Genomic DNA, 26,955 nt, shown 5'->3' on the forward strand with positions numbered 1-26,955 from the left:
AAAACATAAGAGGATAGGAGGCATGGCAAGCACAGGAAGAGGAAAAAACGATGAAGGGGAAAGAAGTAGGAGAGAAAGTGAGGATTATGGGGACCTGAGGAGGAAGAGCAGCTGTGACTCTGGTGCCAGGAAAGAACCAAAACTCCAGTGCAGTTAACACTTGTGAAGGTTGCCAACATAAAAACAGTTCTTTCTCAGATTGCCCCTCCCCCACAGGGTTTCTCTGTATAGCCCTAGCTGTCCTTAAACTCAGAGATCCCCCTGCCTCTGCCATCTGAGCACTGGGATTAAAGGTTTGTGGCACCACTGCCCACTCTCAGATACATAGTTTTAATAAGAATAATAAGACAGCAAGGAGCCAGGTGTGTTTTGGTTTGCCCTGGAGTTGTCTGTATTTTGATGCTAATTCCACTGCCCCAAGGACAGCTGCCCTGTCACTACTCAGGACTCAGGTGACTTCACCAGAAGCTTCTCCCCATTGAATCTGTAAAGTACAGGTGAGGGGCAGGTACAGCATAGAAGGAGGCCTGTCATTGGAGGAGAAGGAAGGATGGGCGGGAGAGAAGTCTGAAGGAAGAGGAGGAGACTGAACAGAGGAAGAGACAGGAGGGAGAGAGAAGGGGAGAAGCTGTGGCAGGACAATGGAGGCTGATGTAAAGATCTCGCTCTGTGTACTTACAGGTTGTTATCAATGTTCTCAAGGGATGGAAGGTACCGGGCTTTGTATGTTTAAGTGGGCAATTACATCATCACTTGGGTCTAAGATTATAGTGTTATGTGTTCTTTTATGTGAGGGGTTGAGTATAGGAAAGTGTGCGGTGGCTGGAGACACTGGTCTGCTGCGGCGAAGTTGGGATGTGTTTCCGCCAAGATACCTAGCAGATATCTTGGGGCACCGCGGTGCTGGACCTAGCAAGGTAAGACACCAATACTTTTTTTTATTTTTATATTTTACAACAATAGGGAACGGCATCCTAACTGTCTGTCTGTCTGTCTGGACTTCTGGCTTCCTGTAATCCTGCCAGGGGGCTCTCGAGGGCCTTCCACATTTCTTGGTAGCCCTTTAACTGTAACTCTCTGCTCACATTCATGCTGACTACTGAGGACACTCGAGCAAGGCTCTCTGCAGGCAGTCGGCACCCACATCCCCAGGTCCTTATTCCCTGTCTTGTCCATGTGTCACCATCACTGAGCTTTAAGAAAATCCATTTTGTTTATTTTAAAAACCAACCCAGGTCAGGCTTGGCAGCAAGCGCCTTTACTAGCTAAGCCATCTTGCTGGACCTTAAAAATCTTTTTGTAGTCAACTATACACTGCATTATACTAACTAATCCTGAAACGTTTTTTCTCTGAAAAAGACAAATTGAGCTTTTTCTGTGGAAGCCTGCAGAACGCAGGCTCTGTAGGCGGGCAGCAGCACGTACTGGACAGACACCAGTCCATATGCTCAGGAGGCCTCATGACCCATCCATGGAATAAAAAGAACTCTGACATTAAAAATAACAAAACTGCAAAACAGCTAAAAGGGAAGACGACTATAAAAGTGGATGGAGTAGGGCATTCAGTGCCACATTCAACAACCTCAGCTCTCAGGAGGCTCAAGTAAGAGGACCGGAAACTCAAAGCCAGCCTAGCCACTTTCAAGGTCAGGCTGGTGTACAAAGTGCCTTCCGGCCAGTGACATACAGTAAACATCAACAGGAAAAGCAGCCACAGGAGAAACAACGCCAGACTCAGTACCAGGCCACTTATCCCCAACAGCAACTATGGAAGAAAGCGGTCACCTGCCAATCTAATAGCACATGTACCTTATGACACAATCACAACCACGGCCACGTACACAGGGAGCACTTAGATTGCACTGCTCCATGTGATGGTCATAACGACTGACGGGCAGGCTCTTAGAAACCCGAAGTATAGGACAGCAGCAAACTAGAGGAACCAGGGCGACTCAGCAAAAAGGAGGCTAGGGCTCCCCTGCTCCTTGTCAGGAGGTGGGGAGAATCTCATCTAAAAGTGAGTTGAGGGTGGGTAGAAAGAAAATGGCAGGTTTCCAACTCTAGGACAAGCTAACAGTTCTTAAGTCTTAAGTCACTTGGGAGATGTGGTTCCAGGGTGACTGACTCTCCAGTGTGACCAGTCAGCACTGCAGAGGAACAGCAGGCTTGTTACTCTCGTGACTCAGGAGGGCAGTAGCTAAGAGCCACCTTAGAAGAGAACTTACAGTTTTAGAAACTACTACTTTGGAGGCCTGAAAACCAGGAAAACTCACTAGTCAAAGACCCCGAGGCTTACAGCCACAAGCCAAAGACCAGCAGGCAATCCAGCCCTGGACCACCTATCTATCTGCCCTGGGATTCTCGCCAGGAGCTCTAAGAATTCTGAAGCTGAGCTGGGTGGGAGCCCTTGAATTGAGCAGGCCCCTCCCTCTAGCTGCATGTTTAATGCTCACTGGGATTTGATCTTACAAGCCTCGGGGAGAAATGTCTAGGGCATAGAAAAACCTGCCCCGCACACAGGCCATAAAACTGAGAGTGACCAGGGGAATTCCTGTCAGAGTGAAGACAGCTCAGCACCCAGCTCTCTGGTACAGAAGACACAACTGCAGTCCTTGTCCTTCAGGAGCACACTCCAACCAGCGCACCAGAAGGGACTGCTTTATGGCCTGGTCTACTCTCTCCACTCCCGGTCTTCCTGCATTCTTTATGTCTAGTACGGTTGTTTATTTTTGAGACAGGGTCTCACTACATAGCCTGACTGGTCAGGAACCTGCTTTGTAGTACAGACCGGCTTTGAACTTACTGAGATCCACCTGCCTCTGCCCCCCAACTGCAGGATTAAAGGCATGCAACCACCATGCCAACTCTTCCATCCCCCACTAGGTCCCGCACTGCAGTGCCCCAGGGTATCTGCTGGGTATCTTCATCTCAGTCAGCAAAGCCTCTCACCCACTCTGCTCCATCCCATATCACACTGCCGAAGGCCTCTCTCTGAGCTGGCAGCAATCTACCTATCTACTTCCCAAGGCAGGTTTCCATGCCAGAAACACGAAATCCCAACTGTGCGTTGTCCCACACACTCTCCCAAATTCAATTCTCCACATGAAAAACCACACCACACAATAACCTCTGATCCAGTTGATAAGATATAACTGCCCACCTAAACATACAAAGCCCGGTACACACCCATCCCTTAAGAACATTCATAACAACCTGTAAAGGTACAGCGTGGATCTTAAAGTCAACTTCCATGTTGTCCCACGGCTACGCTCTGTCTCTTCCTTTTTTCCATTCCAGTCTCCTCCCTTTCCCTGAAACTTCTCTCCCGCCCATCCTTCCTTCTCATCCAATGACAGGCCTCATTCTATCCTGTACTGGTCCGCACCTGTACTTTACAAATTAAATGGGGAGAAGGTTCTGATGAAGTCACCTGAGTCCTGAGTACGTGACTAGGCAGCCAGCTGTCCTGGGGCAGCGGAATTAGCATCAAGATACAGATAACTCCAGGGCAAACCACGACACATACTTGTTACCCTCAAATGTCAGAAAGAAGAGGGTATCAGAGTCCTTGGGCCTGGAGTCACAGATGGTTGTGAGCCACTGTGTAGGTGCTGGGAACCAAATCTGGATCCCCTGCAAGAGCAGCAAGTGCTTCCTTCTAACCAGTCGTCTCTCCAGCTAAGGTAGTATTTTTAGTGCTCATCTATTTAAATAGTTTTCACTTTTAAAAAACTTTTAAAAATTATTTTTATTTTATTTCAAATGTATAAGTGTTTTGTCTGCATGCAAGTCTGTCCAGAGAGGCTAGACGAGGCATCAGATCCTCTAGAAATATAAATAATTCTCAACTACCACAGGAATTGGTGGACTTGAACCCGGGTCCTCTGACAGAGCAGCCAGACTGAGCCCGCCCTCCAGTCTCCCACGAGCTTCCTTACCGTGTTGTCAAGTTTTCCTTCTCCACATAGCGTGTCTTTCTCTCATTCCTCAGCTCGACCCTGGCTCCTTTCGTCCCCCTCTCTGCCTGTCTCCTTTACTTCCTCTACCTTTTCTCTCATTAATAACATTAACTGCACAGCAGACACTTGGCATTCCTTTGCTCTATGGTTTTTAGTGCTACAGATTGCTTCAACTGATTTTAAAAACATTTCTCTTCATCTTTAAAGAGTGGTTGAGTGCAGCAGCACTGCGGTTTGTTCTCTGGGCGAGACCGTGGAGCTCTCCGACATTGAAGTTGGGACTGGAGACATGACTCAGTGGTTAAGAGAACTGACTGCTCTTTTAGAGGTCCTGAGTTCAAATCCCAGCAACCCCATGGTGGCTCACAACCATCTGTGATGGGATCCGATGCCCTCTTCTGGTGTGTCTGAAGACAGCTACAGTGTACTTACATATAATAAATGAATAAATCTTTAAAAAAAAAAAAAAGAAAGAAAGAAAAAAGAAATCCTGTCTCAAACAGTAAGGCGGAGGGCAACAGAGACAGCTGCTCTGGTCCACAGACATCCCATATGTGCACTCAAACACACGCACAAAACGTGTTAGATGGGGTTCTCTAGAGTCTCAGCTTACAGAATGTCTCTATGTATTATGGGAATTTGTTGTAATGACTTACATTCTGCAATCCAACTAACTCAACAATGGGCAGCTGTGCATGGGAAGTTGCTCAGTCCCACGAGGTTAGGTGTTAGCGCTGGCCTTCTGCAGAAGTAGGTTCTAACAGACATGCTGGCAAGTGCAAGCAGGCAGAGTGATCTTCCTTCTTCCCATGTCCTTATGTAGGCCTCCAGCAGAAGGTGTGGCCTAGATTAAGGGTGTGGACCACACCTGGATTTGGAATTTGCTTTGTCCTAGGCTGCCCTTGAACTGAGAGAGATCTGCCTGCCACAGTCTCCTGGGATTCAAGGCTTAAACTACCTTGCCTGGGCGTAAACATTTCAAGGCTACTACGCCTCAAGATCTGGATCAAAAAGTGTCACCCCATGTGGAGATCCAGGCCAGAAGCCTATGTCTTCCAACCCCAAGATCTGATTACAGGTGAGCCCTCCATTTCTGGACCGCAGCTCACTCTCCCTGTAGTCAAGTGGAGAACCAGGAGTAGCCATTACACAGAATAAAACAGATGTGGTGGTGCATGCCTGTGAGCCCAGCAAACAGAACCCTGACAGGAGGACTGCTGTACCTGTCACCAGACTGCTCAACAGGAGACCTTGTCTCAAAAACCAAAGCCCTTGGGGGGAGGGGAGTGAAAAGCTAAGACCTGACGTAAAAATTAAAGGCATAGAAATCATAGTCAATGGAATTACGACACAAGCATCACACTCAGGCAAAGGGCATCAGCAATTCAGCACAAGAGGATGTCAGAGCCACAGACAGGACTAGAAAAAGCTTTTCCATGCACAGAATTAAAATGGTCAGACTTTAACTGAGAGATGGCTCAGTGGTTAAGAGCACTGACTCTTCTTTTAGAGGTCCTGAGTTCAATTCCCAGCAACCACATGGTGGCCCCCAACCATCTCTAATGGGATCCGATGCCTTCTTCTGGTGTGTCTGAAGACAGCTACAGTGTACTCATGCTATTGTGGTTTTTTTTTTTTTTTTTTTTTTTTTCCTTTGGAGCTGGGGACCGAACCCAGGGCGCGCTCTACCACTGAGCTAAATCCCCAACCCCTACAGTGTACTCATATACATTAAATAAATCTTTAAAAAAAATTGGCCAGATTAGAGAACAAACAACCAACATTAAATTCTCTTAAGAGTAAAACATTGACTCACAAAAGAAAACCTTGTTAGTCTCTGTGAAACACTACAAGCCACGAAACCTCAAAGGGAATAATGGCCAACCAAAGATTATTATATACAACACAATTATCTTTTAAAATCGATGAAGAGGAGGCTAGAGAAATGGCTCAGCAGTTTCGAGCACTTGCTACTCCTCCAGAGGACCTGAACTGGGCTTCCTGTACCCACACTGGGCAGCTCACAGCTCCAGTTCCAGGGTAATCCACACCTCACTTCCAGAAGCACCTAAACATATGTGGCAGACTCAGACTCTCATGAAGACACAGTACCCCAAAATAAATAAGATCCTTGAAAAAGATGACAGAGGAGGAGGAAGAAGAGGCGGCAATGGCCACAGCAACTAGGGAAATCACTCAGCGTTGAGCACTAAGGGTCCTTGCAAAGAGCCTCAGCTCAGTTCCCAGCACCCATACTGTAGCTCAGAGCACAAACCCACGTTATCTGTTATCTCTACGTCTGGATCTGATGACGTCTCCTAGCTCATGACCTTAGGACAGCTCACCTCTGTCCGCGAGACTCACACTATCAGGCTTGAGTGGCAAAGCACTCACCTCGCCAGCTTGACCTTATCTATTCTTAACAACGCCACCAAAAGTCAGATAGCACAAACATTTTCTGCAAAGTGGGAGGACACAAACTAACACACAGAAACTACCGACTGTTCCCTATACTAGAAGCAAACACAGAGAAAGAAAGAAACCCATTTCACAGAACCTTCAAATTATACTGGAAGGACTGTTGGTCATCAGCACGCCATATCCATCTGTACCACTGCACTGTTCACAACAGGGATAGGAACAGCCTTGATACCTATTAGTAGATGAATAGAGAAAACACGACAATACATACCCAATTAAATTTTACTCAGCCACTTAAAAAGTGAAGTCATGACCTTTACTTATGTTTGTTTTTTGAGACAGGGTCTCTCTGTGCAGCCTTGGTGGTCTGGAACTCGCTCTGTAGACCAGGCTGGCCCTGAACTCACAGAGATCCTTCTACCTCTGCTTCCCAAGTTTAATCCCTCTGGGATTAAAACATGCACCACCACTGTCTAAAAAATGCACCACCACCTAAATTCTAATGGAAGCAAATGATCCTGTCTTAGTTACTTGTCTTGTTGCTGGAACAACATGTTCAACCAAACACAACTAAGGCAAACAGAAGGTTCTAAGGGATATACTGCCTCACGGCAGGAACATGTTAGGCTTGCAACCTCTTAACTATAGATCTAGGGATATGATGCCTACCTCTGGCCTCCATGGGCACCTATACACACATCCATAAACACACAAAGACACAGACACAGACACAGACACACACAAACAAACACAAATAAAATGCCCACCTCTGACCTTCACAGGTACCTGTACACACTGCAAACATATATAGACACATATACATACATACATACATAAAACCTTAGCTGCTACCTCAGTATCTGAAGGCTGAGATGGGAGGTCACCAGTTTGAGGCTGTCTGCAACACAGCAATGCCTTTGTCACAATAAAAACAAGCAGTCATGAAAACAAAAACTTCCAGGGCTCAGTGGTCAAGTGCCTGACCAACAACTTTGACCCTGGGATCATTCACTAGGAAAAGGGGGTGGGAGAATTGGGGGGGGAGGGTGGTGAATGAGCAACTCTGGAAGCTAAAACCACCTCAGACAAGTCATTCTTAGCTCCTTTTGTTGAGCAGAACTCCTTGAGGAAAGGCGGTGAGGTGCCTCCCAGGTAAAAGCATATGCCACCAAGCCTGATGACCCCACATGACAGAAAGAGAACCAACTCCCAGAAGCTGCTTCTGATCTCAACAACTGTGCTGAGACCAGGGTACCCTGTTCCACCACGACAGAAATAACCAAAATATCAAAAAACAAGAGTCTGAGAGCCAGACAGATGGGTCGGAGATTAAAAGAGCTCACTATTCTTGCAGGGGATTTAGGCTCTGTGTCTAGCACCTATATGGTGGTTCCCAAAAACCTGTAACTACAGATCCAATGTCTCTGGGCCTCACAGGCACCTCTACACACACAGTGCACACGAATTCACAGAGAGGTGTGCACATGTACACACATGTAACAGGCTCTTCTGGCGGTGAGCAGCAGTTAGCTCATTCCTGTGCCTTTTCTCCACAGGACAGGCACACCACAGACACCAAACGAACTGACTAGAAAGCAGACAGGATATTTACATAGGAATGGTCAAATCAAAGTCAGATGTTATCCATGACAGAACCCACACCTCAGTAACCTCATCTACACCACGACTACTTACTCAGAACAGACACTGCCTGAGTCCCCGGATGCTTTCTCTGCTTTCGTCTCGCTCCCTTTTCTGTTTTCCATTTAGGTGATTTCCACTAGTCCACCTGCACGTTCAGATTCTTTCTTCAACTCTATCAAGTCTGGTAAGCCCTAGCGCCATCTACTGTTCACGTGTGCTACCTATCCCAAGTTGTATGGGTCATGGCATCTGCATACCCACACCCCAAAAGACAAATGAATAAGTGACTTTAAACTTGACAGCTGTGTACAAGAGCATGTGCCTGCAGTCCCAGCAGGTGCCTCAAAGGTAGAAAGTTCAGGAGTTTAATTAAGGCCACCCTTCACTACAGTGAGTTTGAGGCTAGCCTGGGCTATGTCTTCAATGCAGCTGACTTGTTTTTTCTTCTTGGTGTGGCATTACAGGTGAATCATACCCACATTGAATTTCTGTGGGTTTCAAGAGTTCAGTGACCTGTAGAGTATTGAACTTACTCTTGTTTGAGGTAGGAGCAAGATTCTTTTACGCTTTCTATGCACTAGGTAGAAGCTAGAAGTTGCCCCATAATTTTAATTTATATTTAAATTAAATATAAATTTATTATTCGTAACTCCTAAGTTGACATTTTCAGTCTGAACATGCCCACCTACTTGTCAATTAAGCTGAATTCTCTAATGACTTGGCAGGACATTTTAATATGTTCCCTTGACCTGCTGGAATGAGGCTGGTTTCAAGCTGGGCATCTATCTGCCTGTGACCCCAGGACTATAACGTTAGCACTCTGGTACTAGGCAAGGAAAGGATGATCAAGAATTCAAGGCCAGGTTGGGCACAGTGACCTTTAATCCTCCTAAAACTGAGGAAGGCAGATCCCTGGGAGCTCAAGGGTAGCCTGATTTATACAGTGAGTTTCAGGTTAACCTGCATCCTCCCCCCTGCCCCAAATATAAAAAGAGGGAACAAAGGTCTTCTAAAGATGCTTTGGTCTCTCCCCCAGCTTAGACAGCATCATTTCAAGGTCTCTGTTAATTTGTGAACACGATGACCAGCTCAGTATTCTGCTACTTCTTGCTTTACCTGATGGACTATCTGAGAAATGATTCCCGGAACTGTTGAACCAGGCTGTGATGCAGTCTCTGAAGTGTTACTCTTGTGGGAATCTTCCATAATCAACTGAAAGGAAAAAAAGCCAGTTAGAAAAAGCTAGTGTAGCCAGGTGGTGGTGGTACATGACTGTAATCTCAGCACTCATCTGAGTTGGCGAGTTCCAGGATAGCCAGGGCTACACAGAGAAACAAATAAAGTAAAAAGCACAGTTCCTACAGAACATGACTATAGTCACGTGACACCGGATCAGTCAGCTGCCCTTATAAAAAGGGAACTTCTGGCACAGTAGTGTATTCTAAAACACCAAAATACGTCCATGAACATGTAAAGGATCCTTTTTTTTGTTCCCCCCGGAGCTGGGGACCGAACCCAGGGCCTTGTGCTTCCTAGGCAAGTGCTCTACCACTGAGCTAAATCCCCAACCCCATGTAAAGGATTCTTAACAATAACAAAGTATCTGCTCCTCCAGTCCAGGAAGAGGTCAACAGAAGGGCAGAGCATGACGATGTTCAACTTTAACCCAGTGATCAGGAGACAAAAGCAGGCTAGCCCGTCCCTCTGAAGTCAGCTGGGGCTACAGAGACACTGTCTCAAAAGTTGCCGCCACCCCCCCCCCCCCATGGCTCAGTGGTTAGGAGCACTGGCTGCTCTTCCAGAGGTCTGAGTTCAATTCTCAGCAACCACATGGTGGCTCACAACCATCTGTAATGGGATCTGGTGCCCTCTTCTGGTGTGTCTGAAGACAGCTGCAGTGTACTTATATACATAAAATAATTCTTTTAAAAAAAATCTAATGACCAAATGATCTAAATATTAACTCACTAGGGTATGTATGCTAAGAAAATGAGAATTATGACTGAGTATGTAACTTGGAAGGAGAACTACTAACAAAAAGATTGGTAAAATATTTAGGTAGAATTTAGGTCTTATGGTTACATGCAGGAGGACTGAAGATACAGCCTAGTAGTCCAGTGAGTTTATGCAGTAAGCATGAGGTCTTGGGTTTTAGCCACATCACCATCCAAAACACCCCAAAAGACAGACTAGCTGTGTGGTTATACGCAGCTCCACATAGAGCTAGTCCCAGGCCAGGGCTATGTAGTAAGTCACTATCTGAAAAATAAAGGAGGAAAGAGAGGTGATAAAAGAGGGAGGGGCAACACAAAGGGAGAAGGAAAAAAGAACACAATTTGAGAAAGTGTGAGTGAGTGTGTGTGTGAGAGAGTGAGAGTGAGAGAGAGAGAGAGAGAGAGAGAGAGAGAGAGAGAGAGAGAGAGAGAGAGAGCGCAAGCGCGAAAGCGTGAGCTCAAACTTCAGTTGTTATGTCAGGGAAACTCGGGATGTGTACCTAGTTGTCCCTGCTTTCTAAACAGCAGTTTTAAACTTTTTATTTTATGAGCATGGGTGTTCACTTGCATGTATGCCATACACACATGTGTTTGTGGTGTCCCAGGAAGCTGGAGGAGGGTGTTGAATTCTCTGGGACTGGAATAACAAATGGTTATGCCATTATGTGGGTACTGGCAACTAAACGCAGGTCACCGCCGAGCCATCTTTCCAGCCTATGAAAAATTTTAGTTGTATAAAAGAGAAGAAAAGTTATCTTGATATTTAATTCATATTTTAGAATTTTTAAAAAAAATTATTTATTATGTATACAGCATACAGTGTTCTGCCTACACCTACACACCAGAAGAGGGCATCAGATCTCAATGTAGATCGGCTGTGAGCCACCAAGTGTTTGCTGGGAATTGAACTCAGGACCTCTGGAAGAGCAGTGGTAGTAGCCAGTATTACTAATCTCTAAGCCATCTCTCCAGCCCCCCATATTTTGGAAAATTTTTTTTTTTTTTGGTTCTTTTTTTCGGAGCTGGGGACCGAACCCAGGGCCTTGCGCTTCCTAGGCAAGCGCTCTACCACTGAGCTAAATCCCCAACCCCGGAAATTTTTGAGATAGGATCTATCTGTCTATCCTTGGGTGTCCTGAACACATTCTGTAGACCAGGCTGTCCTTGAACAGAGAACTGCCAGCTTCTTTGTCCCCAGTGCTGGGATTAAAGGACCATGTCACCATGCCTGGCTTATCTTAACATTTTTTAAAGTACAGTTCAGCTATGTTGACCACATTCACAGTTGACTTCCAGACTTTTCTACGTCCAACAGTAACTGTCCTTTTCCTCTAGGAGCCCCAGCAGCCACTGTTTCACTATTGACTACTCTAGGCACTCCCACAAGGTGGACCAGAGTGAGCCTTTCTTTTTTTTTTTTTTTGGTTCTTTTTTTGGTTCTTTTTTTTCGGAGCTGGGGACCGAACCCAGGGCCTTGCGCTTCCTAGGTAAGCGCTCTACCACTGAGCTAAATCCCCAGCCAGAGTGAGCCTTTCTATGCTGCCTAACCATCGCTCCTGGCTCCTGTCAGAGGTTTCCCAGTTTGAAGTGGGAATAACACTCCCTGGGGTGTACTTCCCAGTTTACCCCACCCCATCTACTGACAAATGTCACCTGTCTCCATCTCCCGACCACTGTGAAGAGTGGAGCTATGAGCATGGATAGCGATGACCCCTTAAAGACCTGCTTTTACCAGACATGGTGTCAAAGGTACATCTCTGATCGTGTGGTGACCCCAACCATAAAACTATTTTTGTTATTACTTCATAGCTGTAATTTTGCTGTTATAAATCATACTGTAACCATCTTGACCATGCAGGTTATCTGATATTGGACCCCCATGAAAGGGACAATCAACTCTCATGGTGAGAACTGCTGTCTTATGAGTCTGAAGGTAGCCTGGTTTACATAAATTCCAGGACAGTCAGAACTACATTTGAGACCATGTTTGAAAGAACAAAGAAAAAAGCTTGCTTTCCATCCTCTTTGTATGTGTAGCCAGGAAAGCTGCTAGATCATCTGGTTATTCTGTTGTGGATCTGATTTTCATGGTATGTAATGGGGTTCATGTTCCTAGCAGCACATTAGAATTCTAGCTGCAGTCCCTCCCCATCCCTGCCAGCACGTGCTGGTGTTTTCTGTTTTCATAGTAAGCAGTCTAGTAAGAACAAAGTGGCTTTGGCTTTCCGCACTGATTAATGGCATTAGCCCTTTTCCTCCAAACTGAAAACATGTCAGGAAGCAAAAAGTTGAGATTTCTTTTTTGTTTTTGGAGACAGGGTTTCTCTGTGTAGCCCTAGCTGTTCCTAAACTCATTCTGTACACCAGGTAAGGCTGGAACTCAAAGATCCACCTGCCCCTGCCTCTGGAGTGCTGGGATCAAAGGTATGTGCCACCCCTGCTGTACGAGTTAAGAATTCTTAATCACAAGCTGGAGAGGAGAGCACTGGCTGTTCTTTTAGAGGGTCTGGGTTCCACTTCCCAGCATCTATACGGTGGCTCACAACCATATACAACTCTAGTCCCAGGGGATCTGATGCCTCTCTAGTTTCCACAGGAACACAGCACACAGGCACACCTGAAGGCCAAACATTCATATACAATAACTTTTTAAAAGAAAAAAGACCAAGCACAGTGGTGTATACCTTTAGTCCCAGCATTAAGGCAGATCTCTTTTAGTTTGAGGATACTCAGGTTTACACAGGAAAAAAAAATCAATCAAAGCCAGGTGGTGGTGGGGCATGTCTCAGAGGCATTGGGTTTCTGAGTTCAAGGCCAACCTGTCTACAGAGAGTTCCAGGGCAGCCAGGGCTACATACACAGAGAAACCCTGTCTCAAAAAAAAAAACAAAAACAAAAACAAAAACAGAAACAAACAGAACACAAAACAAAAGAAAAATCAGCCAAACAAACACACACCTTTTCATCACTGTAAGCAACAAACAGTATCTGTTCTGTTTTACTGACATTATTAACTGCAAATACACTTTTAAAGAAAGATTTATTTTGGGGTTGGGGATTTAGCTCAGTGGTAGCGCAAGGCCCTGGGTTTGGTCCTCAGCTCCAGAAAAAAAAAAGACAAAATAACAAAAAGAAAGATTTATCTTATAAGCATTGGTGTTTTGTCTACTGAGTTTTTTGTTGTTTTGCTTTTTAGACAGCATTTTTTTTTTAAAGAATTATCTATTTTATGTATGTGGTACACTGGGGCTGTCTTCAGACACACCAGAAGAGGGCCTCAGATCCCATTACAGATGGTTGTGAGCCACTATGGTTGCTGGGATTTGAACTCAGGACCTCTTGAGGAGCAGTCAGTGCTCCTAACCACTGAGCCATCTCTCCAGCCCCCCTTTAGACAGGATCTTAAAGCCCAGGCTGGCTGAGAAGTGATCCTGAGCGCTAAGGCAAAGGCGACAGGTGTGCTCCACCATGCTTGACTAAAGTCTGCTTCTCAAAATGACACCTTTTTAAACACAATAAACTTTATGTGTACATTTTCTATAAAAACAATTGAGTTCCAAGTAGTAGCTGTCACCCGTTGATGCTGAGTTGGGCAGAATCACAAAGGCAATGAAATGCAGTCCAAGTGCATCACCAACAAGACCGTGCACACACACGGGCCACGCTGAAAACCAACAACTCGGCAGGCCACACAAGGGCAAGGAAGGCACTGCCCTCCCACGACAGGGTCTCCTAGACCCAGGGTGGCCTCAAAACTTGCTATATAGCAGAGCATGACCTTTCCTGAACGTGACTCTCCAGGCTCCACCCTGCCTTCCAGTGCACCTCCCCAGGGCCCTTAAGCAGAACCTGCCATCACACCCAGGTCCTCTACAGAGTAAGCAACTCTCTAAACTACATCCCCAGGCCAAGGCAAGGTGATTTTAATAAGTCCTACAAAGAAAGCAACTTTCCCAGTGAAATACCAAGAGATTTGTTTTTTGTGGTGATACTGGAGACCCAAAGAAACTTCTTTACTTCGGATCTCACATTAGGATGCAAAAACCTGAAGCCAGGCTGTGTCCACCGGAGCCTTGTTCTCTCTGTCCCAGCAATGCCTCTCTCACTGCCACTCCTGGCTCCAACTCCTGTCTTGTCTTGTTTTGTGGGTGAGGGGTAGGGGAGGTGGTTTGATTTTTGGGCCTCTGTCTCCTGTGCTAGGAGTAAAGGCATATGCCACTATGCCTGGCCCAGATCCTATTTTAGTGCATTTACCTTGCTGGCACATTACCTCTAGATGACTTAAGAACCAGCTGTGTTTACTAGCCTGCCTGGTTCTCCCAGCTTTAAGCTCTGAAGGCAGACAGGGGCCTGTGTGAACTAAGGTGTGCTCAGTGGCCAGCAGACTGTCCTGAGTCAATGGTGATTATCAAGTACAGACTCCTTAGCAGACAAGCGAGTAAAAGGGGTCTTAGTGCCCTTCCTAGAAATCGGTGTTGAGCGGTGGTAAGTTTGGGGACAGGGGACCCAAACCCCCCCCCCCACACACACACACTCTAGTGGTCACAGGTAATCTCAGATGCTCAAATGTGCCTGGCTGCTTCTCACACGAAGCTCTCATTCATGCTACAGTCGTCCTCCTTGTGAGGCTCACTTCTGATCTATTCTTCCAGGTAAACCTACCTGATGGCCTCTAGACTGGCCGTATACCCTCGTACATTTTCCCTTTTTAAGGCACCTAACTACAGTAATGTCTTGTTTTTCTGTCTCCCCACCAGAATGTAAGCCCCAGGAAGCCAATCAGCACATCCCTTCCCTACAGGGCACCAATTAACAAACAGTTAAAACTGAGACTAAGGGCTGGAGAGATGGCTCAGCGGTTAAGAGCGCCTGACTGCTCTTCCAGAGGTCATGAGTTCAATTCCCAGCAACCACATGGTGGCTCACAACCATCTGTAAAGAGATCCGATGCCCTCTTCTGGTGTATCTGAAGACAGCTACAGTGTACTTATATATAATAAATAAAAAAAAAAAAAAAAACTGAGACTAAAACCACCACGTGCTTCCAACTAAAACTGATAACTTCAGCTGAGGCGGTAGGTAACCTCAGAGATCCGCCCCAGCTGTACTCACAGGGAGCCATCTAAGGCACAGGAGTCACAGCTGGAGTTCAGTGAGACCATGCCAGCTTCTGTGTTTGACTTGACTACCATCTACTGGTGATGCATACCACCCAAGTCCTACCAAAGCAAATGATGAGGGAGAACTAACTATTTAGAAGCTGCCACATTTAACTTTAGGGCACCCAGAGCTTCCTGTCTTGTTTCCAAGTACTGAGTATGAGGTGTGCTAGGCAAACACTCTCCTGCTTAGCTACATTCTAGTGGAGATAAGACTGTAATTGTATACTGTAAAGGGGGGGAGGGGACGACTGCCATTTCCAAATATGTATTGGCATAAATCTTTAGCGTAAATGCATTTTGTGAACATAAATACTAGACAAACTGTTATCACAGATGAGGCCACTTTTACTTCTATACTGAAATGGCCTCAGACCTCAAAAGGCCCTTGAAGACTTGTGGCCCAAAGCATTTCACGGCGGGACTGCTGGAAGTTCTAAGCAAAACTGAGCTACACCAAGTAAGTGGCCCAAACGAGTAAAAACCCCAAAAGCTAAGGTTGGGCTGGAGAGAATGGCTCAGCGATTAGGAACCCTCACTGCTCTTCCACAGAACATAGGGGCCAGTTCCTGGCACTCCCAACAACCACTAACTCCAGTTCCAGAAGATCAGACACCCTCTGGCGTCTTCAGGCACCTGCAGGCACGTGGTGCACATAAACTTAAGCAGACACACATACCCGTCAATAAAAACAATGAGGTCTCACGGTTGAACTGGCAGGCCTGTAACTCGCTCTGTAGATCTCAGAGACAGCTCGGCCCGCTTCTGCCTCCCGAAGAGCTGGTATTAAAGGTATGTGCTACCATACCCAGCGGTAAATAAATCGCTAGAAAAACTAACATAAGCCGTGTTCGAGGCCACCCTGCACTACATAAAAAAAAAAATTAAAGGCCAGTTGGGTAGGCAAAACTGAAAAGGTTACCATAAACTGGGCACGGCGACCACGTCTAGAAGTCGTAGGAATAAATCCCTTCTCAAAAGGAAAAGGCGGCTACCGAGGCTTTTGAGTTAAGTTTCTACCACAACCTAGGCGGCCAGCTGCGAGACTCCCGGAAGGAGAGAGGAGCATCGTGCCCCACCACCGGGCGGGTTGCCTCGGTTCCCCAGTCATGGAGGCGGGAGCCCGAGGCCGCGGCGCCTGCAGCCTGCTGGAGGCCGCCGCCCGGCTCTTCCCGCCTCCATGCCGCGCGGGCCGAAGGAACGCAGCGGGACGCGCGGCTCCGCTTACAGGACGCCCCGGGCGAGCGGAGCCCAACGCCCCGGCGCTCCGGAGGCGCGCGGCCGGAAGCGCGCGGCCGGTCCCACCCCCGCGCCCCTCCCCCACCGCCGCGCCGCGCGCGACCCCGGCCGGCGCGTGGCCGCCATTGCGTCCCCGCCAGCGTCACGTTCCCGCCTGGGCCGCCCCGCGCCCGCCGCGCCCTGCTCACCCGCGAAGCCTCCTGGCCGCTGCCCGGGGCGGGAAGCTCCACTCCCCCGTCCCAGGCGGCGCCGACCTCACTCCTCACTTGCCAGCCGCGCACCGCGGCGGGGTGGCGCGGGTCCCTGCGGTCGGCGGGGCGCGGAAAAAGAACGTCGTAACTTAAGAGCCAACCGTCCCGGCTACCGTTTCCCGGCCGCGAGGGGCGTCGCTGGCGGCATGATCCGCACAGGCCGGGGGCTGGGGAGGGGGGCCGAGGAGTGCGCGGGAGCGTGGGGAGGGGCGGGGCCTGCGCGGGCCGGCGTGCTGCGTCACCGCGTGCTCACGTGGGCGCCGCCATCTTGGCGAGCCCGGGAGCGCGCGGGCGGGCGCGGGATGCTGCAGGAGTTGCGTGAGTCTCGTTAGAGGACTGCTGGGGCTCGCTACCTGCTCTGTTTATCTATAAAACCTTATGCTGCCATCTTAATGCTTTGGAAAAGACTTAGCTTGCCCTTCCGGGGAAGTTGACCTTCATCCTGAAGGCTTTATCTGGTCCTTTGCAGCGTTCTGCTAGGGCATCGCAGCGTTTTTGTTTCTGTTTCAAGCATACTCTCTACAAAGTGCATACCAAAAGTTTTCCGAAGTTGTATTTGACATCTCCCCTCCTAATAACTGGGCGAGTGAAGACTTTGGGTTTGACCCTTTAGAACACATGATGTGATTTTTAAACTGAAGCGTTAGAAGGACTTACTGGAATCCATGCACTGTGGTTCAGCAAATCTTGACCAATAAAGCTAAAACTGATGACTACCCATAAATTAGAAGTACTCGGTTTTTGATCGATTAAGCTAATTACCCAACCTCTCGAGTCAGTATCAAATTTATGGAAATTGCCAGGCGTGGTCATCCGCTCCTCTAACCCTTGCACTCTGTGTTGGCAGACACAGGACTGTCTCTTCATAGGAAGTTGTAGGCAAAGCTACACAAAGAAAGCCTCTCAAAAAACTGGAAATTACAGCAATCACATGGTGGCTTGCAATCATCTATAAATAAAATAAATAAATCTTTAAAAAAATGTTCCCAATTGGGTTAAATTTATATATAATAAGTGAATAAATCTTTAAAAAAAACCTGGAAATTACAATACTAAGTCAATGTCTCAACATTATAGAAAGTGGCCTATAACAGCCTTTCCTGAACAACAAAGTCCAGCAGCAGTCATTCCGTAACCCATAGTACTTTTAAAAAATTTGTTTTGAGTTTATATTCCTCCCTCCAAACCCTTCTATACATTCATCCTTCCTTTCAAGAGTTTGCTTTTTTTTTTTTAGGGGTTGGGGATTTAGCTCAACAGTAGTAGGCTTGCCCTATAAGCGCAAGGCCTAGGTTAGGTCCCCAGCTCCAAAAAAAAAAAAAAAAAAGCCCTTTAAATATATTATTTGAAAGATAGAGGGGGGATGGTACACGCACAGGTTTCCCTGGAGTTGGAAGTAGAAATGGTGGTTGTCCGGTCCCCAAGAAGCCCAGGACAAATGGCCAACTGTGGTGTCTATTAGCATGCCAAAGCACACACTGACAGCCAGGCTCACAATCTGCTCTCATGCACACACCGACCCCCTACCCTAAACCCCAGGCCGAGGAGCTTCAGTTCCCTTCCCCCAGCTTCTGATTCCTATAAAAACCTGCCAGTTTGGCCAGCTCTCTTTGGCTCTCTGCCTCTTCTCTTCCCTATTCTCTTCCTCTCTGGCTGCTTGCTCTGCCCCCTGTCAGGGCTCAGGTCAGTCTGTTATTTTGTCTCCCTGCTCTGAACTCTTCCCATTCCTCTGGCCTCACACATGCACTCTAAGCCTTCTCAACCGAACCTCAGAACTGTTGTGTCCTCATTTCTTTCAGTCGTAAGCTGGGTGCGCTGGAACCCTAATGTGGGACTTCTGCAAGAGAAACTCTCTTAACCTTTAAGCTGGAGCCATCTCCCCAGTCCCTGCTGATCATTGAATAGAGGATGAAAAACTCTAGAGAGAATCCCTGGGTTGCCGTTGATGGCACTCACCTGAAGTCCGGACACCTGAGGGGTAAACTTAATCAGCTTTCACCACATGACACCTTGCCTCATAAAAGAGAAAAGGTAGTGGGCGGGAGCAGCAGAAACTACTTACAAATGCTCATTACAAAGGAGTTTTAAAAACTTTGGGATATTCTTAAAAATGAAATCTTTAGGGCTGGAGAGATGGCTCAGCAGTTAAGAGCACTGGCTGCTCTTCCAGAGGTCCTGAGTTCAAATCCCAGCAACCACATGGTGGCTCACAACCATCTGTAATGAGATCTGATGCCCTCTTCTGGTGTGTCTGAAGACAGTTACAGTGCACTTAAACATAATAAATAAGTCTTAAAAAGAAAGAAAGAAACCTTTAAAAAGTGTGCAGAGGCTTGTCTAGCAATCACAAGGCCCTGGGTTCGGTCCCCAGCTCCAGGGGGAAAAAAAAAATGAAAAAGTGTGCAGAGGGGAGGGAGAGAAGGCTCATCTCATTGGCTGCACAAGCAGGATGTTGGACCTCAAGACCCCGCTTAAAGGTGGGAGGAGAGGGCCAGCTACATGAAGCTGCTCTCTGACTCCCACATGCATGGCTACAGTGTGCCCCCACCAGTAGCATACAGTGCAGTCTGGGAAGCAAGACAGTGTGCACAGACTCCCTGCTTAACATCTTCCAGCCTGTTCACTGTCTTCAGTAAATCGTTAGCCTGTGCACACGGTCACTCCGAGGGGGCTTCTGTTTGATGATCAGCTGAACTCGCCACACTGCAGAATGCTAATAGCTAAGGAAGAGGCCTTGATTCTGAGTAAGCCTTAGCTTAGTTGAACTTACGTCTTTTAGAGGTGTATGTGGATTACATGTGTGTGTGTGATGTGTATGTGTACATACAACCCTGAGACCGTTCTCTCATGGAGTCTCTTCCTGACTAAGGCCATGGATTCTTTGACCACCCCCGAGTGGTTAACATAGGAACAGCACCCTCCCCTGTGACCACACAGAGTCGTCCCTGCTGGAGGAACAGCAAGTCTAGGCCTCTTCTGTAAGACTACTTCGCCAGGGAGAACAGGGAATCCTGCAGGGCCGGGATGGACTTTTCCACCTCCTATATATCTGCGTCTGTCACTATCCACAGGGCCTTGTAATTTTTTTTTTTTTTTTTTTTCTTTTTTTTTTTTTTGGAGCTGGGGACCAAACCGGGGGCCTTGGCGCTTTGCTAGGCAAGTGCTCTACCACTGAGCTAAATCCCCAACCCCTGTAATTTTATTAGTATTAGGGTTGGGGTTCCTACACTAACAGCTCTGGTCATCCCTATGCCACGGAGAGAACCTAGTAACAGTGGAAATGGCCACCCCTTTGTACTTGATTGTTTGAAGGTGGTAGCTGGTTAGTGACATCCTCCCCAGAGAAATAAGTCATTCTAGGCATAAGCTGTACTGAAACAAAAAATCCTCTGTCATATTCATAACAAGACCATAAATGCATGGGTAAGCCCTGAGGTACAGGCCCACCAAGCGTTCTCTGGGGCATCCTGTATCCTGCAACGGTAGGGGTTATGGTGGGTTACACAGTAGTTCCTTACTTCCAATACAGAATCCCTTTCCTGTTATTGACAGTAGGGTCAGCTTCCCTCTCTCTGGTGGCCGCCAGCTACACTGAGTACTATCCGTAGTCTGTGAATAGTCTCCAGGGATAGCTATGTCTACATAGTAGGGGGCTGAGCATTTAACCAACAGCCCTGTGTTAAGTCTGCTCAGCGGGGTGTATGGGTTTGGAACTGGGGGATGGATGCCTTTCACCCACTTGTTTACCTCCCTTAAGTCCTGCACAGGCTATAGTCACTGGAATGGGGCTTCTTAACTGGAAGGAGGGGAGTGTTCCATGCTGACTGGCTAGGATTCTGAATCCCTGCCTACCAGAGCCGGCTAACATGAGAGTGGTCCCTGTTCTGGCTTCTCTAGATACCAGATACTTATTGCCTGATTCTGGCTGGTGTAGCCCCAGCTTTTAGTTGAACTGGAGCCTGATATTGGGCCAGTCCCACTGAATTTTTTTCTGCCTAGACTTTGGGGACTTTGGCTAGGAACCTCTGAAGTAATGGGCTTGGAGATGAGGCTGATCGAGGGAACAGTTCTGTATTCCTCTTCTAGGGCCGAGGTCAGAACATGGATGGGCCATTCTTATCCAGCACTTTCACTCCCTCTGGGCCTAAATGGATTTGGGGCTCCCATTTTGGTGAGGAGGTCTCTTCCCAGCAGTGGGCATGGATGTCCAGGGATGAACAGAAATGAGTGGGTTACCTGTCCTACTCACAAGTCCGCCTTTCTCTGGGTAGTCCATTGGATAGGGCTTGGTGCCCAGTGTCCCTTGCACCCATGTTTTTTGACTTGACAATGACAGTGGTTGTTTCAAAACAGAATGTTGTCCTCCTGTGTCCACCAGAAAGTCTATAGGCTTCCCCTCCACCTGTAGGGTTATGCAGGGCTCTTGGAGGGGAGATTGAGCCCAGACACCTTCAGTCATCTGATTCTTCCAATTCCAGAACCTTTGGGCCCTCTCTGATTCCTCTTAGGGCACTCATTCTTCCAATGGCCTTTTCCCATGGAATAGGCATACTGTGCCTCTGTAATGGAGGATGGGTTTTTCTGTCAGTGGGGGTGTGGAGGGGGTGGGCTTACTTTGCCCCTTCCATGAGCTTGGATTTTCAGCTCTCTCTTATCAGGAAGGCTGTGCCTTGTGGCGGTGGGTAGCACTTGTTCCAGTCCTCTGGTCTGTCAGGAGACTCTGGGGTCTCCCGGTTGTTGCTACGTGGCTGTTAACTTAGTCAATTGCTTACCCGAAAAGCCATCCAGTCGCTGGAACTTCCCACAGATGTCAGGCAGCTTGGTTAACAAAAGCCGTGTTCACAGCTGACTGGTGCGCTCTGGCTTCTGGTCAAAGGTCAAAAGCAATGTGTGTCCTATAGGCTTCAAAAAGCCATCCTGGATGTTCCCCGTGGCTCTCATTCTTTCCCTGCATCGCCTGGATCGCCTTAGATAAATTTGTAGGCCATCTGGCAGCCTCTCGGAGGCCCCACAGCGGCCACTCGGAGGACCCCGCCACCAGAATCTGGCAGTAGACCTGGAGACTCTCCTTACCTTCAGCCTTGTTAACATCCCAGTCATGTTGAGTCTAAAGTTGGCAGTCCATTTGCTCCCGGAACCAATTTTAGGGCAGCTCCCACAGTCCTCTCTCTCCGTTGTGAAGAGGGCCTGGAACAGTTGCAGATAATGATACCAGGTGGGAAACCTGTGAGATCTGACGGTCTTTCTGAAAATGGGGGTGGGGGGTGTTTTCTGCAATTTCCAGTTGTAAAGACCATTACCGGAAACTCCCTTGAGCATCTGTCATCCGGTAGCCCTGAGGGCTAAGGCTGCAGTAAAGTCAGCCCTCTGGGCAGTACAGATCCGAGTGTGAGGTAGACTCCAAGTGGAGTCCAGAAAATCAAGGGAGTCAGGAGCTGCTCCTCCCTCTGACCGCAAAGGTTTGGCCGTGGCAGTGGCAGCAGGCAGAATCCGTGACATATGGAGGGGACAGGGATCTTCCTCATAAGCAGAAACGGGGAGCAAGGCAGGGGCCGAGACCTAGTCTCCTTCAGGGGAAGAAGAGCAGGGGGCGGGGAGACCGGTAACAAAAAAGGTCTCATCCAAATGGGAGCTTCTTGACCAGGTATTGCCCTGTGGTGATGTATGTATGGCGCTTGGTCCGGGTGGCCCCTGGTGTCATAAGTTAAAGCCTTCACCTTGTAAACCATAGGGAGATGCAAAGTTCCCTCCTCTGGCCAGCCTACTTTAGAAGTGGCCCATTCGTTCCTGCAAAAGATGGTTAGTTTTCAAGGACAAACAACCAGACCCGAGTCTTCTGTGACTCAGCAAAAGTCGTTAAAATGGTTCAGGCCCAGGCCCAGTGGGAACGTTCCTGGGAAAAAGACAATAAAAACGAAAAGGCTGTCTCAGACAGTCTCCTTCCCTGCGGTCAGGAGGCCACAGTCCCAGATCCAGTTCAGAAGTCAGATGAACCGGTCTCCTGTTCCTGGTAGGAGGAGGTCAGGAGCGTCCTCTGTTGCCCCTGGCTGGGTGACAAAATGAGAATCTACTTTGTTCCTCTCAGCCTCCAGATTAAATCCAAAACGGAAACACAGATATGGAAAAAAAGACAGCTGGGTGCCCAGACTTATGGATCAGAAAAAAACCACTCCACTGATTGAGCTGGGGGTGGGGGTGGGGGGCTCTCCAGCAAATTCCGGAGGAGCCCCCAAATGTAAAGGTTCATTGTTTGCAGAGGAATGGTACCCCAAGCAAGGAATGTTTAATTTTGCAGAAATCCAGCATGCAGGAGTCTCTCATTCCAAGATGGAGAGACTACCAAGTGAGCTTGAGGGCCAGATTTAAAGCACATTAGGGGATTCCGGGGTAGATGACTTAATTTTATCCCATCTCCAGGGCCATCCCATTACTGGGGCATGGGGGCTGGAAACTGTTGCTGGGGAGTCTGGAAACTGTTGCTGGGGGAGTCTGGAAACTGTTGCTGGGGGAGTCTGGAAACTGTTGCTGGGGGGAGTCTGGAAACTGTTGTTGGCCCATTGTCCTTGCTTCAGGCCAGGAAGTGGGACAGCTTCTGACTAGTTGCCTGAAGTTTTTTGTTTTTTTTGTTTTTGTTTTTTTTTTTCTAATCACTGACTTGCCTGGGCTTGTCCAATACTTAGGCCTAGTTTCATAGACTGGCGATTCGAAGCCTATCAAGGAGTCAGCCTGCCTCATAATGTGTCCCTGACACGTGTGGAGCTCAGAAGACAACTTCCAGGAGGTTGGTTCTCTCCTACCATGTGCCTAGTGCATATGAGAAGCCAGAAAAGATGTCGGATCCCCTGGCACTGCAGTTACAGATGGCTGGGAGCTGCCATGTGGGTGCTAGAAGCCAAACCCAGGTCCTCTTTTTTTTGAATTGTCTATTTATATCATCTATGTGAGAACACTGCTGCTGTCTTCTGACACACGAAAAGAGGGCAGCAGATCCCATTACAGATGGTTGAGAGCCACCAAGTGGTTGCTTGATAATTGAACTCATGACCTCTGGGAGAACAGTTGATACTCTTAACTGCTGAGCCATCTCTCCAGCCCGCAACCAGTACTCTTAACCAGTATCTCTCCAGCCCCCACCTCCACTTTGTCTGGCCCACTTCTTTTCATAGTTGGTAAAGACTTTATACATGGAATAAACTTAACACATGTCAAGTCATTCTGCCCATTCACATTTGACTTGTACTGAGGACATGGCTTGGTGGTTTGAGTATGTGCAGCTCTCTCAGAGGAGCTGGGTTCAATCCCCAGCACCCACAAAGGTGGTTCGAAACCTCCTACAACTCCAGCTCCCAGAGGGTGTGTGTGGAGGGGGTTGGGGGGGGGATGACATCTTTGGCCTCCAAAGGTTCCTGCCTGCACTCAGGGGCACATGCCCCTCCCTCTAATTAGAAACAGTAAAAGGGTTTAAAAACAAGCCTCACCTAAGTGAATGGGCCTTGGGAAAGAACTTTCTAGTGTGTCCCAACCGTAGGCAGTGTACCTGAGAGTGACCTAATGGCTTTCCAGGTACTAGTTCCAAAGCCCGCTTTCAACACACCACAGCTTGACATTTTATACACTGCCTTCCACTGTCCCGGCAATAAGAACGTTCCCGCCTGCCACCACCAACACGGCCCAGGCTTTTATTTGTCAGGGTTTCCCCACATTACCCAGGCTAGCCTTGAACTCCTGCTCTCAGGTGACTGTCCATCTTCAACCAGCCAGGTAGCCAACTGGATAAAAGTCATTCGCTACCACGTCTAGCTCAAGTAACTCCTTCCTGTTTAAGCTAGCTTTCTTTGGTTGTTGGGACACAGGGGAAATAACATTTGCTTGTGACTCCCTCCCCTTCCTACATTCCAAGCCAGGGTCCTCTCTCTCACTGCACTCTCTGCAGCCTCCTTTCTGGCTTCTCTAATACTGCTTCACGGAGGACAACTATTGGTTACCGTGTCCGTGTGTTCCATAAGCAAACCAATCATTGCCGTCACCGATTCTGATGCTCAACATTTAGCTCCCTAGGGGAATTGTCTACACTTGGTCAGAGCAGCCTACAGGTATCACAGGCCTGCAGAAGCCCTCGGGTATGATGACTGAAGCTCTGAGGACAGGTAAGTGTTTACATAACAAATCACTAGCCCTTCTAGGATTAAAGAAGGGCCATTGTCACTTGGCTAGTATGTGGCTGATAAATCTATAGGAACTTGATCTTGGAGTCCTTCCAACGTTTAGCTGATTCAGCAACAGCACTGAGATCAGCAGGAGCCCATGCTACTAGCCACCACGTGTGTCATGTGACAGCTCGGAGATGGTCAGTGTAACCGACTGGCATCCACGAGCCAGCATATCAATTTTGAAGGACAATGTATTCATACCATACCAATTCTAATAACTCAGTTCCCAAAATATACTTTTTTGAGACGGGGTCTCATGTAGCCCAGGCTGGCTTTGAACTTGCCAGTCACCGAGGGCAAACTTGAACACCTACTGCCCAAGGGCTGGATGGCAGCATCACACCTGCTTTTCCTGCCTGTTTTCTCTACCTGTGTCATCTTCCAAAACCAAGTTCAGGCCAGAAACAGGCAACTCTCATTTCCAATCCCAGAACTCATAAGGCTGAGGCAGGAGGATCACAATGGGTTTAGAGGCCAGACTGGGCTAGAGGCCTAGACTCAAAAAAATCAAAAAACAAATAAACCACCACCAACAACAAAAAACCCACCTAAGTTCAGAGGATGCCCTCTGGCTAGTGGTGCCTGTCTACCTAACTGTCTAGCCTGCTGTCACCACCCCCTCCACTCCTGTCCTTACACCTCATGGCTTGTCCCTGCTCCTTGAGGCCACGGACCTCATATTTTCCTTAACACAGTGTCTGTGCTTGGTGGGTAGCACTTGGTAAGTGTCTGTTAAGTGGGGTGTGTGTCATGTGTCCTCAGTGCCAAAACAGTCTATCCTGCAAAGGTAAGCCAGTTGCTTACCAGGAAGTGCTAGGGCAATAAACCTCACCACAAGCAAGGCTGAAACCCAGTCCAGCGCAAGGCAGAAGACACAGCCTGCAACCCAGGTCTTAAATGACAAGCGCCACACACAGGCTCAGAGGGAGCAGCTGGAGTTGCCCTGGCATGGCAGTAGGGCTGAGTGTGAACACTGGGCACCAGGATCCCCGGGGTGCAAAGAGAACTGACTCCTGCAAGCTGTTCTTTGACATTCACACAGGCAAGCTCCCCTCCTCCCCCAGAATAAATCCAAACATAGCCCTGGGTGTGTGGCTGGAGCATCTTGGCAGCTAAGAGACTGCTGCTCTCACAGAGCCTCAGCTTTGTTTCCTGGCGCTCACTGACAACCATTTTCTTGGCCTGCAAAGTGACATTGCTGTCCCTTGATCCAGTCTCCTTCAGTTGTGCCTGCTCTGGAGCACTCTTAGGCTGCAGTGACACCTTCTCACTTTACAGTCTGAAGTTGTGGTCAATCAATCCAGGAAAGTGGGCGTGGCTCAGGGCTGGCCTGAAGGAGACCCAGGGTTCAATCCCAGCCCCACCCAGGGTGAAGGATGAAGCACAACCAGGCATCAATATTTATTAACACAAGACAAAAGAAACACATTCAATGAGTTAATAGAACACTGTCCAGCCAGATGTTAAATTTAAAAATGTATATCTAATCTAATTTCAAATAAATAAAAAACCTTTATACATAATTACACAGTACTATAGTTTGAATTTGACAGGGGTTGATATCTTGACAGGAAGTAAACAAAACAGCATTTAGGACTAAAAATCTTCATGTGTCTGCAGTCTCTTCCTTGGGATCAATCTCATGACCCATGTACACATGCCTCAGTCAGGACTGTGGTGAAGTGAAGGCCTACTGTGTGTACAGAGGACTGCAGCCTCTGCCTCCATACACCTGTGGTTTTACATCAAAGCAGACAACACAAGGAACACTAAGGCCGGCTACACTGCAGTTCCAGGGCAAGGTGACAGACGACTCATTGCTTTAGTTTAAATTCCTGGATATTCAAGGAAAGTTAACTTATTTGGCCAAGATATTGAGCACCATGCCTGGGGCAGAGACCTTAAAGGAGCCTAAGGCCTCAGGCCCTTTGAGATTCCAGGGGACCAATAAGCACAGCCAAGGACTAAGGTGAGGAGACAGGCCATGGTCCCCAATAGCAGAGGGCTTGGTCTTGGGGAGAATGGGGTCTCTGTGTGCATGGTGGGCATTCTGAGGGCTTAGGCGCTCAGGATGTGTG

The 26,955-nt window shown here is 47.9% G+C and overlaps 1 protein-coding gene across 2 annotated transcripts in view; it reads right to left on the reverse strand.

Moving 5' to 3' along the window:
- Positions 1 to 16,884, reverse strand: part of Atf1 (activating transcription factor 1) — a 42,515-nt gene extending 25,631 nt beyond the window's left edge. Inside the window, exons 1-2 of one of the 2 annotated variants that reach the window (XM_032885317.1) lie at positions 16,605 to 16,884; positions 9,141 to 9,236 (exon numbers count right to left, since the gene is read on the reverse strand). The gene's annotated coding sequence lies outside the window, so the exon portion shown is untranslated. Of the gene's footprint in view, positions 1 to 9,140; positions 9,237 to 15,856; positions 16,358 to 16,604 lie in introns of those variants that run through there. The other variant, XM_032885318.1, reaches the window with a different exon arrangement.
- Positions 16,885 to 26,955: the final 10,071 nt, after the last annotated feature.

This window comes from Rattus rattus, chromosome 1 (genome assembly GCF_011064425.1).
Source record: "Rattus rattus isolate New Zealand chromosome 1, Rrattus_CSIRO_v1, whole genome shotgun sequence".
Classification (NCBI taxonomy): Eukaryota; Metazoa; Chordata; class Mammalia; order Rodentia; family Muridae; genus Rattus; species Rattus rattus.